Source organism: Pleurodeles waltl, chromosome 7 (genome assembly GCF_031143425.1).
Source record: "Pleurodeles waltl isolate 20211129_DDA chromosome 7, aPleWal1.hap1.20221129, whole genome shotgun sequence".
NCBI lineage: Eukaryota > Metazoa > Chordata > Amphibia > Caudata > Salamandridae > Pleurodeles > Pleurodeles waltl.
The window spans coordinates 961,459,390-961,475,587 of NC_090446.1; the positions used below are offsets into that span (position 1 = coordinate 961,459,390).

The 16,198-nt window shown below is 48.5% G+C and overlaps 1 protein-coding gene across 11 annotated transcripts in view; it reads right to left on the reverse strand.

Moving 5' to 3' along the window:
- RBFOX3 (RNA binding fox-1 homolog 3) overlaps positions 1 to 16,198 on the reverse strand; it is a 1,585,357-nt gene that overhangs the window by 530,414 nt on the left and 1,038,745 nt on the right. The gene's annotated exons all lie outside the window — the stretch shown is intronic.

The following is a 16,198-nucleotide window of genomic DNA, read 5'->3' on the forward strand; positions in this document are numbered from 1 at the left end:
AAGGGGCTAGCTCCCTCTAGAGCTTGCAATAACACAAGGCATGCAGTATCAAGGGGCTAGCTCCTCTAGAGCTTGCAATAACACAAGGCATACATTATCAAGGGGCTAGCTCCCTCTAGAGCTTGCAATAACACAAGGCATACAGTATCAAGGGGCTAGCTCCCTCTAGAGCTTGCAATAACACAAGGCATACAGTATCAAGGGGCTAGCTACTCTAGAGCTTGCAATAACACAAGGCATACAGTATCAAGGGGCTAGCTCCCTCTAGAGCTTGCAATAACACAAGGCATGCAGTAACAAGGGGCTAGCTCCCTCTAGAGCATCAAGGGGCTAGCTCCCTCTAGAGCTTGCAATAACACAAGGCATGCAGTATCAAGGGGCTAGCTCCTCTAGAGCTTGCAATAACACAAGGCATTCAGTATCAAGGGACTAGCTCCCTCTAGAGCTTGCAATAACACAAGGCATGCAGTATCAAGGGGCTAGCTCCCTCTAGAGCTTGCAATAACACAAGGCATGCAGTATCAAGGGGCTAGCTCCCCTAGAGCTTGCAATAACACAAGGCATGCAGTATCAAGGGGCTAGCTCCCTCTAGAGTTTGCAATAACACAAGGCATGCAGTATCAAGGGGCTAGCTCCCTCTAGAGCTTGCAATAACACAAGGCATACAGTATCAAGGGACTAGCTCCCTCTAGAGCTTGCAGTAAGACAAGGCATACAGTAACAAGGGGCTTGCTCCCTCCAGAGTTCTCATTAGCACAAGGCATACAGCAACAAGGCCCTAGCTTCCTCCAGAGCTGGAAGTAACACAAGGCATACAGGGAGCAGGAGCTAGCTACCTCCAGAGCTCGCAGTAAAAAATGACATACAGGGGCAGGAGGCCAGCTCCTATCTCCTTGCAGAGCTTATGGAAGCATGGGTCAGCGAGTGACAAGAAGCTAGCTCTTTTCAGGGCTTCCAAGAACACAAGGCATTGTGTGACAAGAGGATAACTCCCCTAGAGCTTGCAGTAAACACAGGGGATACAGTGGGAAGGGGCTGAAGCCCTCCAGAGTTTACAGCAATTCAAGGCATAGAGTGACAATCCACTAGCTTACCATCACAAAGTGGAGTAAGTTCCTGTTTACCAAAGCAAATGTCATCGCTAGCTTATCACCTTTTCGTTTCTCGGTCTCCAACAAGAAAAATATATTATTTTATTGATGAAAAGCCCTCACCCATCTAATAGTGTTCTGGTTCATCATTTGGCCAATCCAACCCGCCAAACCAAGATGAAACTGGTTGAGGCGGTCTCAACGTAGCCCCCAGGAGAGCCTGCTCCTACAAGTGACAAGCAACAGTGCTTAATTAGAGATGGTGTGGTGCACCATCACTCATGTATAGGGACCAGAACTTATTTTCCCTCATCAAAAATTTACAGAGAACAAGAAAGAGAAAAGCACACAAAGTGGAAAGAAGGGAGAAGAGAATAATGGAAAATCCGTCACAAAGGGAGAAATCAGGGACCAGCAAGAGTGAGGTAAAGGTGCAGGGAGTGTCTCGTAGTGTATTAAAGAGGCATGAGATGGATTCAAGACTACACAGCCTTGACATTTGGCTTGCCTAAATTTAATAGCAATCTCCATCTGCTTCTGAGCAAAGCTTCGAGCACCAGCATTCATTCATTTACAAATGAAGAATTATCTAGCTGTGACACAAGGCATGGAGTGAGACGGGGGCAACTCTCTGCAGAGCATGCGGTAACACAAGGCATGGAGTGACAAGGGGGCAGCTCTCTGCAGAGCTTGCGGTAACAGGGCATGGAGTGACAAGGGGGCAGCTCTTTGCAGAGCATGCGGTAACACAAGGCATGGAGTGAGACGGGGCAGCTCTCTGCAGAGCTTGCGGTAACAGAAGGCATGTAGTGACAAGGGGGCAGCTCTCCTGCAGAGCTTGCGGTAACACAGGGCATGGAGTGACAAGGGGGCAGCTCTCTGCAGAGCTTGCAGTAACACAAGGCATGGAGTGAGATGGGGGCAGCTCTCTGCAGAGCTTGCGGTAACACAAGGCATAGAGTGAGACGGGCAGCTCTCTGCAGAGCTTGCGGTAACAGAAGGCATGTAGTGACAAGGGGGCAGCTCTCTGCAGAGCTTGCGGTAACACAGGGCATGGAGTGACAAGGGGGCAGCTCTCTGCAGAGCTTGCGGTAACACAAGGCATGGAGTGACAAGGGGACAGCTCTCCGTAGAGCTTGCGGTAACACAGGGCATGGAGTGACAAGGGGGCAGCTCTCTATAGAGCTTGCAGTAACACAAGGCACAGAGAGACAAGGGGGCAGCTCTCTGTTGAGCATGCAGTAACACAAGGCATGGAGTAACAAGGGGGCAGCTCTCTGCAGAGCTTGCGGTAACACAAGGCATGGAGTGAGAAGAGGGCAGCTCTCTGCAGAGCATGCAGTAACACAAGGCATGGAGTGAGAAGGGGGCAGCTCTGCAAAGCATGCAGTAACACAGGGCATGGAGTGAGACGGGGGCCGCTCTCTGCAGAGCATGCGGTAACACAAGGCATGGAGTGAGAAGGGGGCAGCTCTCTGCAGAGCATGCGGTAACACAAGGCATGGAGTGAGACGGGGGCAGCTCTCTGCAGAGCTTCCGGTAACACAAGGCATGGAGTGAGAAGGGGGCAGCACTCTGCAGAGCTTGTGGTAACACGGCATGGAGAGACAAGGGGGCAGCTCTCTGCAGAGCTTGCGGTAACACGAGGCATGGAGTGACAAGGGGCAGCTCTCTGCAGAGCTTGCGGTAACACAAGGCATGGAGTGAGAAGGGGGCAGCTCTCTGCAGAGCATGCAGTAACACAAGGCATGGAGTGACAAGGGGGCAGCTCTCTGCAGAGCTTGCAGTAACACAAGGCATGGAGTAACAAGGGGGCAGCTCTCTGCAGAGCTTGCAGTAACACAAGGCATGGAGTGAGACGGGGGCAGCTCTCTGCAGAGCATGCAGTAACACAAGGCATGGAGTGACAAGGGGGCAGCTCTCTGCAGAGCTTGCGGTAACACAAGGCATGGAGTGAGAAGGGGGCAGCTCTCTGCAGAGCATACAGTAACACAAGGCATGGAGTGACAAGGGGGCAGCTCTCTGCAGAGCTTGCAGTAACACAAGGCATGGAGTAACAAGGGGGCAGCTCTCTGCAGAGCTTGCAGTAACACAAGGCATGGAGTGAGACGGGGGCAGCTCTCTGCAGAGCATGCAGTAACACAAGGCATGGAGTGACAAGGGGGCAGCTCTCTGCAGAGCTTGCGGTAACACAAGGCTTGGAGTGGCAAAGGGGCAGCTCTCTGCAGAGCTTGCGGTAACACAGGGCATGGAGTGACAAGGGGGCAGCTCTCTGCAGAGCTTGCGGTAACACAGGTTATGGAGGGACAAGGGGGCAGCTCTCTGCAGAGCTTGCAGCAACACAAGGCATCAAGTGGCAAGTGGCTAGCTCTCTGTAGAGCTTGCAGTAGCACAAGGCATGGACTGACAAGGGGGCAGCTCTCTGCAGAGCATGCTGGAACACAAGGCATGGAGTAACAAGGTGGCAGCTCTCTGCAGAGCTTGCGGTAACACAAGGCATGGAGTGACAAGGGGGCAGCTTTCTGCAGAGCATGCAGTAACACAGGGCATGGAGTGACAAGGGGGCAACTCTGCAGAGCTCGCGGTAACACAGGGCATGGAGTAACAAGGGACAGCTCTCTGCAGAGCATGCAGTAACACAAGGCATGGAGTGAGAAGGGGGCAGCTCTGCAAAGCATGCGGTAACACAGGGCATGGAGTGAGATGGGGCAGCCCTCTGCAGAGCTTGCAGTAACACAAGGCATGGAGTAACAAGGGGACAGCTCTCGGCAGAGCTTGCGGTAACACAGGGCATGGAGAGAGGATGGGGCAGCTCTCTGCAGAGCTTGCGGTAACACAGGGCATGGAGAGAGGATGGGGCAGCTCTCTGCAGAGCTTGCGGTAACACAGGGCATGGAGAGAGGATGGGGCAGCTCCCTGCAGGGCTTGCGGTAACACAGCATGGAGTGACAAGGGGGCAGCTCTCTGCAGAGCTTGCGGTAACATGGCATGGAGTGACAAGGGGGCAGCTCTCTGCAGAACTTGCGATAACACAGGGCCTGGAGTGAGGAGGGGCAGCTCTCTGCAGAGATTGCGGTAACACGGCATGGAGTGACAAGGGGGCAGCTCTCTGCAGAGCTTGCGGTAACACAGGGCATGGAGTGACAAGGGGGCAGCTCTCTGCAGAGCTTGCGGTAATACAAGGCATGGAGTAACAAGGGGGCAGCTCTCTGCAGAGCTTGCGGTAACACAGGGCATGGAGTGAGGAGGGGGCAGCTCTCTGAAGGGCTTGCGGTAATACAAGGCATGGAGTGACAAGGGGGCAGCTCTCTGCAGAGCTTGCGGTAACACAGGGCATGGAGTGAGGAGGGGGCAGCTCTCTGCAGGGCTTGCGGTAATACAAGGCATGGAGTGACAAGGGGGCAGCTCTCTGCAGAGCTTGCGGTAATACAAGGCATGGAGTGACAAGGGGGCAGCTCTCTGCAGAGCTTGCAGTAATACAAGGCATGGAGTAACAAGGGGGCAGTTCTCTGCAGAGCTTGCTGTAACACAAGACATGGAGTGACAAGGGGGCAGCTATCTATAGAGCTTGCAGTAACACAAGGCATGGAGTGAGATGGGGGCAGCTCTCTGCAGAGCTTGCGGTAACACAAGGCTTGGAGTGGCAAAGGGGCAGCTCTCTGCAGAGCTTGCTGTAACACAAGACATGGAGTGACAAGGGGGCAGCTCTCTGCAGAGCTTGCGGTAATACAAGGCATGGAGTGACAAGGGGCAGCTCTCTGCAGAGCTTGCGGTAACACAAGGCATGGAGTGACAAGGGGCAGCTCTCTGCAGAGCTTGCTGTAACACAAGACATGGAGTGACAAGGGGGCAGCTCTCTGCAGAGCTTGCGGTAACACGAGGCATGGAGCGACAAGGGGGCAGCTCTCTGCAGAGCTTGCAGTAACACAAGGCATGGAGTGAGATGGGGGCAGCTCTCTGCAGAGCTTGCAGTAACACAAGGCATGGAGTGACAAGGGGGCAGCTCTCTGTAGAGCTTGCAGTAATACAAGGCATGGAGTAACAAGGGGGCAGCTCTCTGTAGAGCTTGCGGTAATACAAGGCATGGAGCGACAAGGGGGCAGCTCTCTGCAGAGCTTGCGGTAACACGGCATGGAGTGACAAGGGGGCAGCTCTCTGCAGAGCATACAACGAGAAAATTAGTCTTTGCAACACCACGAGGCACAATGTTAGAAGGAGCTAACTCCATGCAAAGCTCGGAGCAAAAGGGCAATGGTTGACAAGAGGCTAACCACATGCAGAACTTGTAGTAATACAAGGTACAGACTGAGACGAGGCCAATTCGCTGCCCAGCTTTCAGTAACCCAAGGCACACGGGGGCAACAGATTAACTCTAGCATTGGCAGTAACACTGGTTTACACTAACAAGGGGCAGCTCTTTGCAGAGCTTTCAGTAACACTAAAAATAGAGTGACAAAGGCCTGGCTTCCTGTAGAGCCAGAAGTGCAGTGAGTGACAAGAGGCCGCTCCCCAGCGCTGGCAGTAATACTAGTTTACAGTGACAAGGGACGAACTGCATGGACCCCGCTGGAACCCAACTCGTAGAGACGCAGAAGTGAAAAGCTGGAAGGAACACGGCTCACACAGACAAATATGGTGAGACCGCTCTATGCAGAGCTCTCCTGGACGCCAGTCACACAGGTGGTGGGGTGGGCGCTGGGGGCGTGTACCAGTGCTTAATTTGTAAATAAAAGGGTACCGGTGCCCAAAGCCCTCCTTTTAAACACGTGGTAACACGGAAGGCTGAGGCAGCGTAATGCTGAAGCCATCTCGGGCCTTGTCAATCCATATAAAGCCACTCGCCTGCCCTTCAGCTCACTCTAGCAGCTTTCTACTTTCTCCCTTTATGACGCCTTTTCATTTTTCCCTTCCTCCGTCTGTCCCATATGTGTCTATTGCTCGCAGCAAATGCTTGAGGCAGTAAGCCCCGGCCCTCGAAAATAAGTCCCGGTGCTCAGCACCGGAAACAACATGCACAAATTAAGCACTGGCGCTTAGAGAGCTCAGGCTAACAGAAGCCCATAAAGGGGCAGGTCATCAGGGTCGTAACGAAAGCGCCTGTCAGTCCTTCAAGGGGCTCCCATTCAGCCCAAGGCCAATTAATATATAAGAGAGCCTCAGGGTCCCCAGAACATTTTGCGGGGTGGCGGGGGGTCATTTTCCGTTATGCCCTGCAGGGCTAGGATGGGAGTGTCATAAATGTCACTGTGCGGCACGGGGGTGACGGTCCTGGGTGTGAAGGGGTGCCATCGAGAGGTAAGACGCAGCTGGGCAGTCGCTCACAGCTACCCTGTAAGAAACATGCGACACCACACTCCACGACTCCGCTCTCTCCCGCTCTTCACATGCAAAATGTGATATCCTTGTTATGCAAAATGGCGGGGATACTCGGGGTTGTGGGAGGTGGTCGGGGGCAGCTCATCCAAAGTAAAATCCTTTGAATACCCGAGTATTTCCAGTGTGGAAGGGGAATTGTGGGATGTCTCCGCACATAAAAGAGCAATGATTGGTTTACAATTGATCCGTTTCTTCCCCGAATTAGGTTTCTATTGACCCAGAGGAGGTGGCGGGTTGTGGGGGGTGGGGGGCAGGAGGGATGCGGGGGTGTGGTGGTGCTGTATTGGCAAAACAAGGGGCCGAGGCTTCATAGATGGAATCTCATCGCATAATCAGAACTGTATGCACTCGTTTTATGCTGCTTACTGACTGCTTCAAAGCGCTTCCAAGCACCGCACGCTTATAGAATTGCCTTCTAAACAATTAGGGAATCTAAGGAAAAATAAAAACCACTAACTTGGCAAGGAGAGTGCATGCTGTGTCAGCTGTCACTCTCTCTTCAGAACAATACTTTCTCTTAACGTGCATTCATCCTTGACCTTTACTTAATAAAGGTACGCATACCGTGTAAACGTAGGCACAGGAACATTATAAGACCTATATATGCGCACCCAAAGAAAGCAATAATACATGGCCGAATAATCCTGCTGGTGGTCAGGGGCGTAACACAGGCCCCTGCTTTATAGGGGGCGACCCTTAAGGGGTCTCCAAACCCTTCATGGGGCCCGTATTCTGCCCAAGGCTAATGAATATCTAGCTGCCACTCTTCACACTCTCAGGGGGTGGTTGGGGGCATCACTTTACGCCACTTCTCGTGGCGTGAGCACGCGCTCACTACACTTTACAATATATTGTACGTGGGCCTGCTGCTGGCGTTTACGGCTTTGAAGAGTACACATCAACTAATAACGCTATCATTTTATCAAAGCGCCCTCCAGGAGCTGAACAGCTCCAAGGCACTCAGGACGAATGCTGTTTTTGTTTTTTTGTTTAGCCCTTTGTGAAAAGGGTAGGCTGGGAACACCCCACGCTGTCCTCGCCTTCTTCCACCCTACATTCAGACCTCTGCAGGGATCCCCACCCAGGTAGCAATCCGCGCTGCCCAGGACTGCAGTGTCGCTCTTCTAGCACAATCATCTGTTTTGCACACATCTCCGCATCTGATATTCAGAGGATACCCAGCACTCAAGTCTGTGTTACCCATTCTTTTCACAGAGTGGTAGCAGTCCGCCCTGTCAAGGCGTTGGGCCTGACAGAAATATGCTGAACTCGTCCTGGTGTAATTTTCAGACATGGCTGCATGGTTGTCTGCTTTCATTGGGGGCAACAACTTGCAGGTGAAGGTGTTTTGTTATTTGAAACTCCAGCTGAGCCCAAAACAAAGGCTGGAGTTAAGGGTGCATCAGGCCCCCTTTTCATTTAGTATCCTGGCTGGGAACTATCTGGATCCTCACACCTAGCTGCAAATGCAATGGAGGGGACACAAAGGCTTACAGCTTGTTATTAGTTCACAGTACTTAAGAGAATAATGCTTTTGACTTTGCTCAGTCCTTGTACATAAGGACATATGCATGCACTATCAGAATGTAAGATGTGTTGGTTTGTCTCAGTATTTACACAAATAATTTAAATACCACTATTTAGTTTTATTTCTTTTATAGCGCTACTCATCCCGCTCCAGGGTGTCGGAGCGCTTTAAATTATGTGTATAAATCAATGTATATGATCTGTTACATAAAACAGTGAGTGTTACATGTAGAGGGATCTCAGTGTTAAAAGCAGTAACTCACTTATCCATCTGCATAAAATAAAAATCTGTCATCTGCATGTCACATCATGTGCTTTGCAGTAGAAATACTAACCCTCTGTGCTGCTTTGATTCAAAACTGGGATTAGACAAAACAAAGATCTCTTCAGCATTAACCTCCAGAGTTATCCACCCATTATTATTATTATTCCCTGAGCCTTATTGGGCACAAAAATATCCATGCAGCAGGTGCCTTAACAATATAAGATATTTTAAAATGCAGATTTTGCAACCAATTAAGCAGAACAGATTTATTGCCATGTTTCTCATTGTTGCCAATTTCTTCATGGCAGAGTTGTATATGTTGAGGCCCAGATTTTGGGTCAGGGTTGCGCCACTTTTCTGGCACAACTCCGACACAAAATCTCATTTGTTAAATATCGTAATGCGCTCAGGTGTACTCATGATAGACCTGCTAAACATATGAGTGAGGACTTAAGATTTGATGTCACTTGGGCTGTGATGCCACTTCCTGTGATACCACAAGCAATGTCAGACGCCATGATGTCACTTGCTTAGTGCCAATGTTGGTTAGTCCCCCTATTTCTTTTTTGTAGGACTTCTGCCCTGACCAGCAGGGAGTCTAGAAGTCAAAACCAGTATCCAGGAGGCTGTAAGTTATTTGCAGATCTGGGAAATGCAGAAATCTCAGGCTTGCACGTTATGATTCAGTTGCTCAGGTAGGCCTAATTCTTTCTTTGCATTCTGGTACTTGTAGTCATGTTGCTGATTTTAAACCTCTTTTTAAAAGTTCACTTTTGATGGCATAACGTTTTTCATAAAAAAACAAAAATGAATATCAAAAGTACGACACACAGTCCACAGCATCGAGCTCTATGATATCCTATTTTAAGTCTTTTCAAGCAGTCCAAAGCATCATATTTACCAAAATAGGTAGCAGAAGGAATAGCCTCCACTGTGCTTGTCTTCTGAATTTACACACCTGCACAGGCTTCTATCAGCAGACATTCTCGTCGTCTGCCAGTTATGCGAAAACTCACATCTTGCCTTGGAATGTCTTGGGCATGACATGGAAAAAGCAAAACCATGAAAACTGAAACGCACTGACTGAGCTAATCACCCCTCTCACGGTACACCCTAAGATATGTCTAGTCCTCCAGGTTCAGGAAGGCTTGGACTGCCTGCCTGTGCATGCTACAAGACTGGTATCACCAGGGCAGAAGTGGCATCAGGGCAGGTGTTCCTTTAAATGAAAACAATTGGTAGCGCTTATAGATGGACTAAACACCACTATTACTTACATAAAAACTGGTCACTTACATTTAGACATACATTCCTAGGGCTTGCCTGGTGCCAAGCAAGGGCACATTCTTGAAGACTGGATGTGCCCCAGTCTCAGAGATGTAAAGAAGAGCAAAGTCTGTGCATGGGCATCATGCACAGACAATCCCACACTCACCTCAGGTTTTACTAATGAGGGGCTCATTTCCCACCTAAAAAGGAAATGAGTAATTCCTACTCAGCTTTTGCTGACATTTAACGTTCCAGTTTCACTATGGTTCTTGTGTCGCACCAAAAAATCAGAACAAGTGATTTGTGATTTCAAAGAACCCAAAACAAACCAATCGGCCGTTCAGAATACGTGGGAAGAAACAAGTAATCAAATTCTGATTGGCCTGAAGGAAACGAATCCACAATTTGCATTCTGGTCATTCGCCATGCAGATCGGACAAAACCCCGTCACCAACTAGCATGGAATTTGCATATTTTTGCCCTACATTTCCAAAGACTCACTGGTGCTTCAAAGCAACCTTGGATCATGGTTAATCGTAGGGGACTTACAGATCATTTATCTGAAAAATGGGTCAGTTGTGGTTGAACGTTCTGCTTTCTTAGAGGACTGGATCCTCATTGGTCCCTATCTTATCTCAAAAGAAACTGTTTGTGGTGACCCAAGGTTAAGGGTTAATGATGGGACAATGTTTGACAGTAAGGTCTTCTGGTAAACGTCCAAGCCGGGTATGTTGGGACTTCAGGGCCTAGAGAACCTGGAATAACTAAAATTCATTCAGAGCCTGGAGTGGCCACAAGAAGAGGTCTCAGGGAGCCCCAAGTGTCTCTGGACACCCTCACAGGGCAGGATCAAATCCAGGCTACCATGCAGTAGGGGGAGAATGTTGTTAGTGAGCTGTGGTAGAGGATGGGTGACTCCAACGGGGGACTCTGCTGGGGGAACTCAGGTTTCTTGCATTGGCACAGGAGTGGGAAACCCACCAGGCTGAATCACTACATTTCTGTCGATCATAGTGCAGTTCTTTGTGGGCCACTGGATCTGCTTTCCGCCACTGCTTGTCCCTTTCACCGACAGTGTCCAAGGTCCCTGGAGCGCGAGGTGGCTATCCTTCTCCGAGCCCACATGCTGTCACGGTCACTCTTGACACCTCTTTAGCAGACAGCCAGTCCATCACAAAATGAGTTTCACCCATCTGGACTGAGATGGACCACAGACTCGTCCCACATCCTGAAAAGCACTAGCAAGTCCTGTATGGGAAGTTTATTTCACCCACTTCCTGATGTAAGGGGCACAAGGTTAAATTTTATAGTTGGTTTTGGAGGGTGCTGGACATGGACCCAGGTTCTGGGCTGGGTTAAAACATCCTGGCAGTAGCTATTCATGGATAAAGGAATTTTCACAAAGATTGCCTTGTGAGAACCAGTTCCAGCAGGGCTAGGTATTGATTGCATTCCTGAGCCAGACAGCTGCACAGCAGCCTCTCTTCCTGTGGGAGGAGGCAGAGGAATGTCATGTTGGTAGAAAAACAAAGGTTTCCTCCATTGAATGTAAGTAGGATCATGCACCTTGAGCGCCCCCTCAGAAAGAACAAGGATATATTTGCCACAAAAAAGGCAATGAGAGTGAGAAAGGATTGCCTTTCAGCACGGATAGCATTACTTCACGCATCCCTCTCTTGTAAAAGAGATCACAGACATGCAAGATACCTTTTTTATTTATATACACACACACATGTACACACACACAGCATAGGGAAAAAGATTTAGGTACTGGTGACTAGATAGGATTATCAGGGGGCAGTGGGAGACTATGCCAGACTCATCCCTGGAGCACAGGAAAAATGCTTTACACAATATTCCACAATACCCTGCCAACAATCACTCATTCACAAAACACTGGGACATACTCTAGTTTTTGTCAGGAGGAACACCTTAGATGCTTCTCAACCAGATTGTCCTAGTCTTCCTGGTCCCATACAGAAACCAAGCTGCACCTCATTGACAAGCCCCAACTAGGGTGAAATTGGTCTTCGGTTGCTTGTGTTCTGGTTCAGAGAGCACGTCTTGGCAGTTCAGTCTGGACTGTTCTAATTGGACCAGGACTAAGACTGATTTGTACATGGCTGGGTCTAATGCGAGGGGGTATGGCTGGCAAAAAAATGATGGACTGGGATGCGACTCCGAGTAATTACTAGCGGCTGAGATTAAATTAACAATTTCACCCATCGCTTTTTTTGTGGGTGACAAGGCTCACGCAAGACTCTTCCCTCTTCTCAACCCTAAAGTAGACAGACCACTCAAATGAATGACGGGAATGCAGCCTGCCATTAGAGCAGACTTATCTTGTCTGCAGAGAATGAACTGCATGCACTTAATAGAGAAGAAATACAGGGCTGTAAAATTAACAGCACAAACGTCGGCCGCCACGGCCAAGACATTACAGAGTTGAGTGAAGTGCTCGCTCCCTGCATTTGAGAGGTGAGCAGCGCGCCTGGCACACAGCCTTGGGACTGGCACCGAGCCATGCGGCTGGCAGTGAGGCAACCAAAGGTTCAGCTGCAGTGAGATCAAACTCAGGGCATAGCTCAGCATGACAGGCCGGGGCACTGGGAATCCTTGCCTCTCCATCTGTTCAGAAATTGATAGAGTGGTCTCGCACTCAGGGTCTGACTGGCCTATGGGTCAATCAGGCAGAGCCCGCTGGGCTGCACCGACAGGTCAGTGTGTGGGCATTACTTTGGCTGTTTGTGGGCTTGGTTATGGTCCGGTATGTCGGTTTTTACTGTTGAGTATCCCTTATAAGAAAACAAACATGGCCTGTAGCAACCTCAAACCCACGCAGTCTTCCGCACCTTGAAAATACTCATACAGGACGTCTTTCCAAATTCAAAATTGCCCCAGAAAGTGTGTGTGTGGGGGTGCACTATTTTTTACTATTTTTTTTAGCTTCTAATTTACTAATTGGGATGCATTTTTAGCTTGATGGCCAGGTTTATCTTCTCTCACAGTCTAACCCAGTTTAAACAATTTACAGAAGCGGACTGGCTCACTCCTTCCCTTTATCACCCTGAGTTCGCTATTCCAAGAGAGGACAGCGAAGCAGTCTACTGCATCTCACCACCAGTTCCAGGGGCCAGATGTAGCAAACCGTTTTACCCATTCTGTGTCTATGGGAAAATGTGTTCGTACACGTACACATGGCCCCAAATGCTGTGCAATCAAAGACACAGAAGCAGGACTATCGTGAAGGCCCATCAATAGCAACAACAACTTCTCACTGCCAGCAGCGGGGTGCACGTGTTGCAAAGCGCAAGATGTTTCCCTAGTCTCTGCAATGGGCCCTACTTGAATTAACTACCTATTGGCGGGGCTTTAAGTGGGTCAGGCCCTGGCGGTGCTCAGCACCTGCAGTTCAATAAAGCAGATGCTGATATGAATCCCTATCGGCCTCTCCATTATTGCGCTCACACTCAGGATGAAAACAAATCTAAAATGGGCAGCAGTAACACCCTTCACTGTCTTTGATGTAACTTCAAAGAGACTGGTTATAGTTATTTCACATTCCTATCATTCCAGAACCGGAGCTCTTTAAATATTATATACAACAAAGCCATTGCTGTGCTTGTTTATCTTATTCAACTAACAACCATTTACAAAGCCAATAGCCCTGGCTTGTTTTAGGTGTAATGTCAGTTTTTGTATCCTATCTGGATGCAGTGACAGAAAAAAGTAGCAAAATACCAGTTGGGTGGCACACTACGTTAAGCACAGATTTTTAGCTTTGGCATGCCCTAGTCATACAGGACACGCTCCTTTGAGTGTTTCACCCCATCCGTCCCCCAGATTTTCATCCCACATAGAGCCCTGTCTATTGGTTCTCCCCAATAGTGGTATAACTATTAATAGCATAGCAAATGCATTGGCAACAGGGCCACAGGGCATTGGGAGCACCTTGCACCAAAACTATTACTGTCTTTGGTTACAAACCAAAGGACGTGAAGCGTGCAAGTTGGACGCACTTGACATCGTGCCCACATGATGAGGACAGGCCGGTTGTTCTCGCCTAAATTAACACAGAAGCGCAGCCCCCACACAGGACCCTTCAGTGTGCTCTGGGTTCTTTTCAGGCATGGCTCACCGCACCACACTGGGGACGAGAACAACAGAGAGAAGACTTCCATGCTCAACTAAGAGAACTCGAAAAACATGCCCAGACGACACAGCCAAAGAGATACAAGCCCATCTGATTCAAGCTTGCAGATGATCTGTCCTTTGATTACTCATCCTTAGTGAACCGTCTTAAATGCCATGCTTAGCTCAGGTAGATCCCACAAATGGGTGAATGCCAAAGAAGCCACAATGGAAATTGGACTGGTCCGAATGTCAGTGAATGAGAAGACTAAGGCTCACAAACTGAAACCTAGGGTCAGCTTGGTCTATAGGCCAATCAGGCAGTGCCAGATGGGCTGGTCTGAGGGATCTGTGTGCATACCTGTTGTATGGCCAGTTTTTACTGTTGATTTCCTTGACACCAAAACAAAGATTGACTTCAACAAACAGAAATGCATGTACTCTCTCATACTGTGTAAAATACACATACAGTGTGTCTTTACAATTTCAAAACTAGCGACATTTGCAAATATGGGCCCCTTTTTTTTAGCTGTATGGTTCGCAATCAGGGCCACTTTTATTTTGGTGCCTGGGCATATTTTTGTTGCAGAATGACTGCTCAAAACTGAGTATGTCGATGCTGTACAAATCCGACCCTATGGCCACCGTAGCAAGGGAAGAAGAGGTAGGTGGCTAAAGCGAGCGGTCCCTGTGCAGAAAATGTGGGGGAGAAAAGCATATGGCTGCTGAACGCCTGGTGCAACGCAGGGCATGCTCCAAGGTGGGTGACAGAATTATCTTGGCAGAGTATGCCATGGTGCATGACCAGACGGAACGTATACTCTGCCACTTTCAAATCCCTACAGACTATTTCACACGAGTAATTACATCAACCACACTCCCCCGGGGAAGACAGATCCTTGGTAATGCACGAGAGTGTTGAAGGTCAGGATGAAGAGGTCTTCTTCATATTGTCTTTCGTCCGATCATTCACGATAAAAAGACAAAAGCCGAAAAGAGAAATCCAAGTACAAGGAGCCAGTTGCTGCATGGATGTGCTCTGGAGCAGGACTGAGCATCCTGGATAAACAGCAATCCACGCAGTTAAAGCCTCAGCCAAACTATCCTCAACAACAACAAGCATAGATGCATATGGTGGGCCTGCACTGTTGCTGCTTCCTGGAACTATCGAATCTAACAAGTTGCATGGAATCTTCTGCATTAAATCTACAACCTTTATCACTGATTGTGCCACAGGCACCTTGCTGGGCTGTCCGTTGGAGGAGGACCTGGGCATCGTATTCTTTACACACAGAGTCAACATATGTGACATCAATGAAGTGCTGAAGGACTACCAAACACTCTTCTCTGGTGTAGAGCGCTGAGAATAAAAATGCATCAAGCTGCACATTGTCAAGCCATACAACTGGTAGCACTCAGAGAAAATACCATTAAATGGATGGCCGCAGGTGGAGGCTGGTATTGAAAAGTTGGCACAAATTGATGCCGTAGAGAAAGTACGGGGTGTCAACTACAATAGTGGCAATGAATCCTAAACAACCTTATATCATCAGTATATGCATCAAAATTAGGTTGAGTACTGCCCTCAACGGGGAGCGCCACATCACTTCCAAGGTTGATGATATTTTGGCAAACCTCAGTGGTGCCAAATGGTTCTCCAAACGTTTAACCTAAACTTCGGCTACCACCGGCTGGTACTTTATGAGGCAAACCGCAACAGTACAACATTCTCAAGTCACGTGGTGGAGAGGCAATATAAGAGACAAAGTTCTAGAGCGTCATAGGCCTCCAAGGTGTTACAAAATGCCACCGCAGAGATATTTTCAGGACTGGAAAGTGTCATAAACATAAGTGGCAATATGGGCAACGATTTGCTTGTAACTTCTCAATACAAAAGCAGACTGAAAGTACTCTATAATGCCTGAATCTGATTTCACAATCCACAAATCAAAGAGTGAATTCCAGAAAGATTCTATCAACATTTTTAGATACAGCTTCTCTAATCAGAAGACAAGGGGGTCCCGAGAAAACTGGAGGACATGCGCCATGCACGATATACTCAGAATATAACATAAGTGCGAGTTTGGGGGGGGGGGTGGCAAACTACTGCTGTCATTTTATATTAAACCTTGCCATATTGACACAACCTCTGACATCTTACCAAATTAACAGTTACTTGGAATTGTTTATCTGCGCAAAACTCTGGTTTAATATATAAAAGCATCCACCTAGAATGACACAACATGCAGTAGTTTAGTACTACTACAAAAATTAACATTTTAAACCCTATGAACATCAAAGAAAACAGTGGAGTCCCATCGATTTCACTGACAGACTGAAAAACTATACTCCTAGACAGAGAAAGACATACTCACCATGAAATGGAGCTGCATTCATTTTTACTTGTACTTATATAGCCAAGAATTCAGAGTAATTACTAGTAACAAAGCCCATCGTTCTTGTGTTCAGAGAACCCACCCAAAACCTAACACCTAAGATTGAAAATGGGCTCTACAGCTCCAGAAATATCAATCCGCAA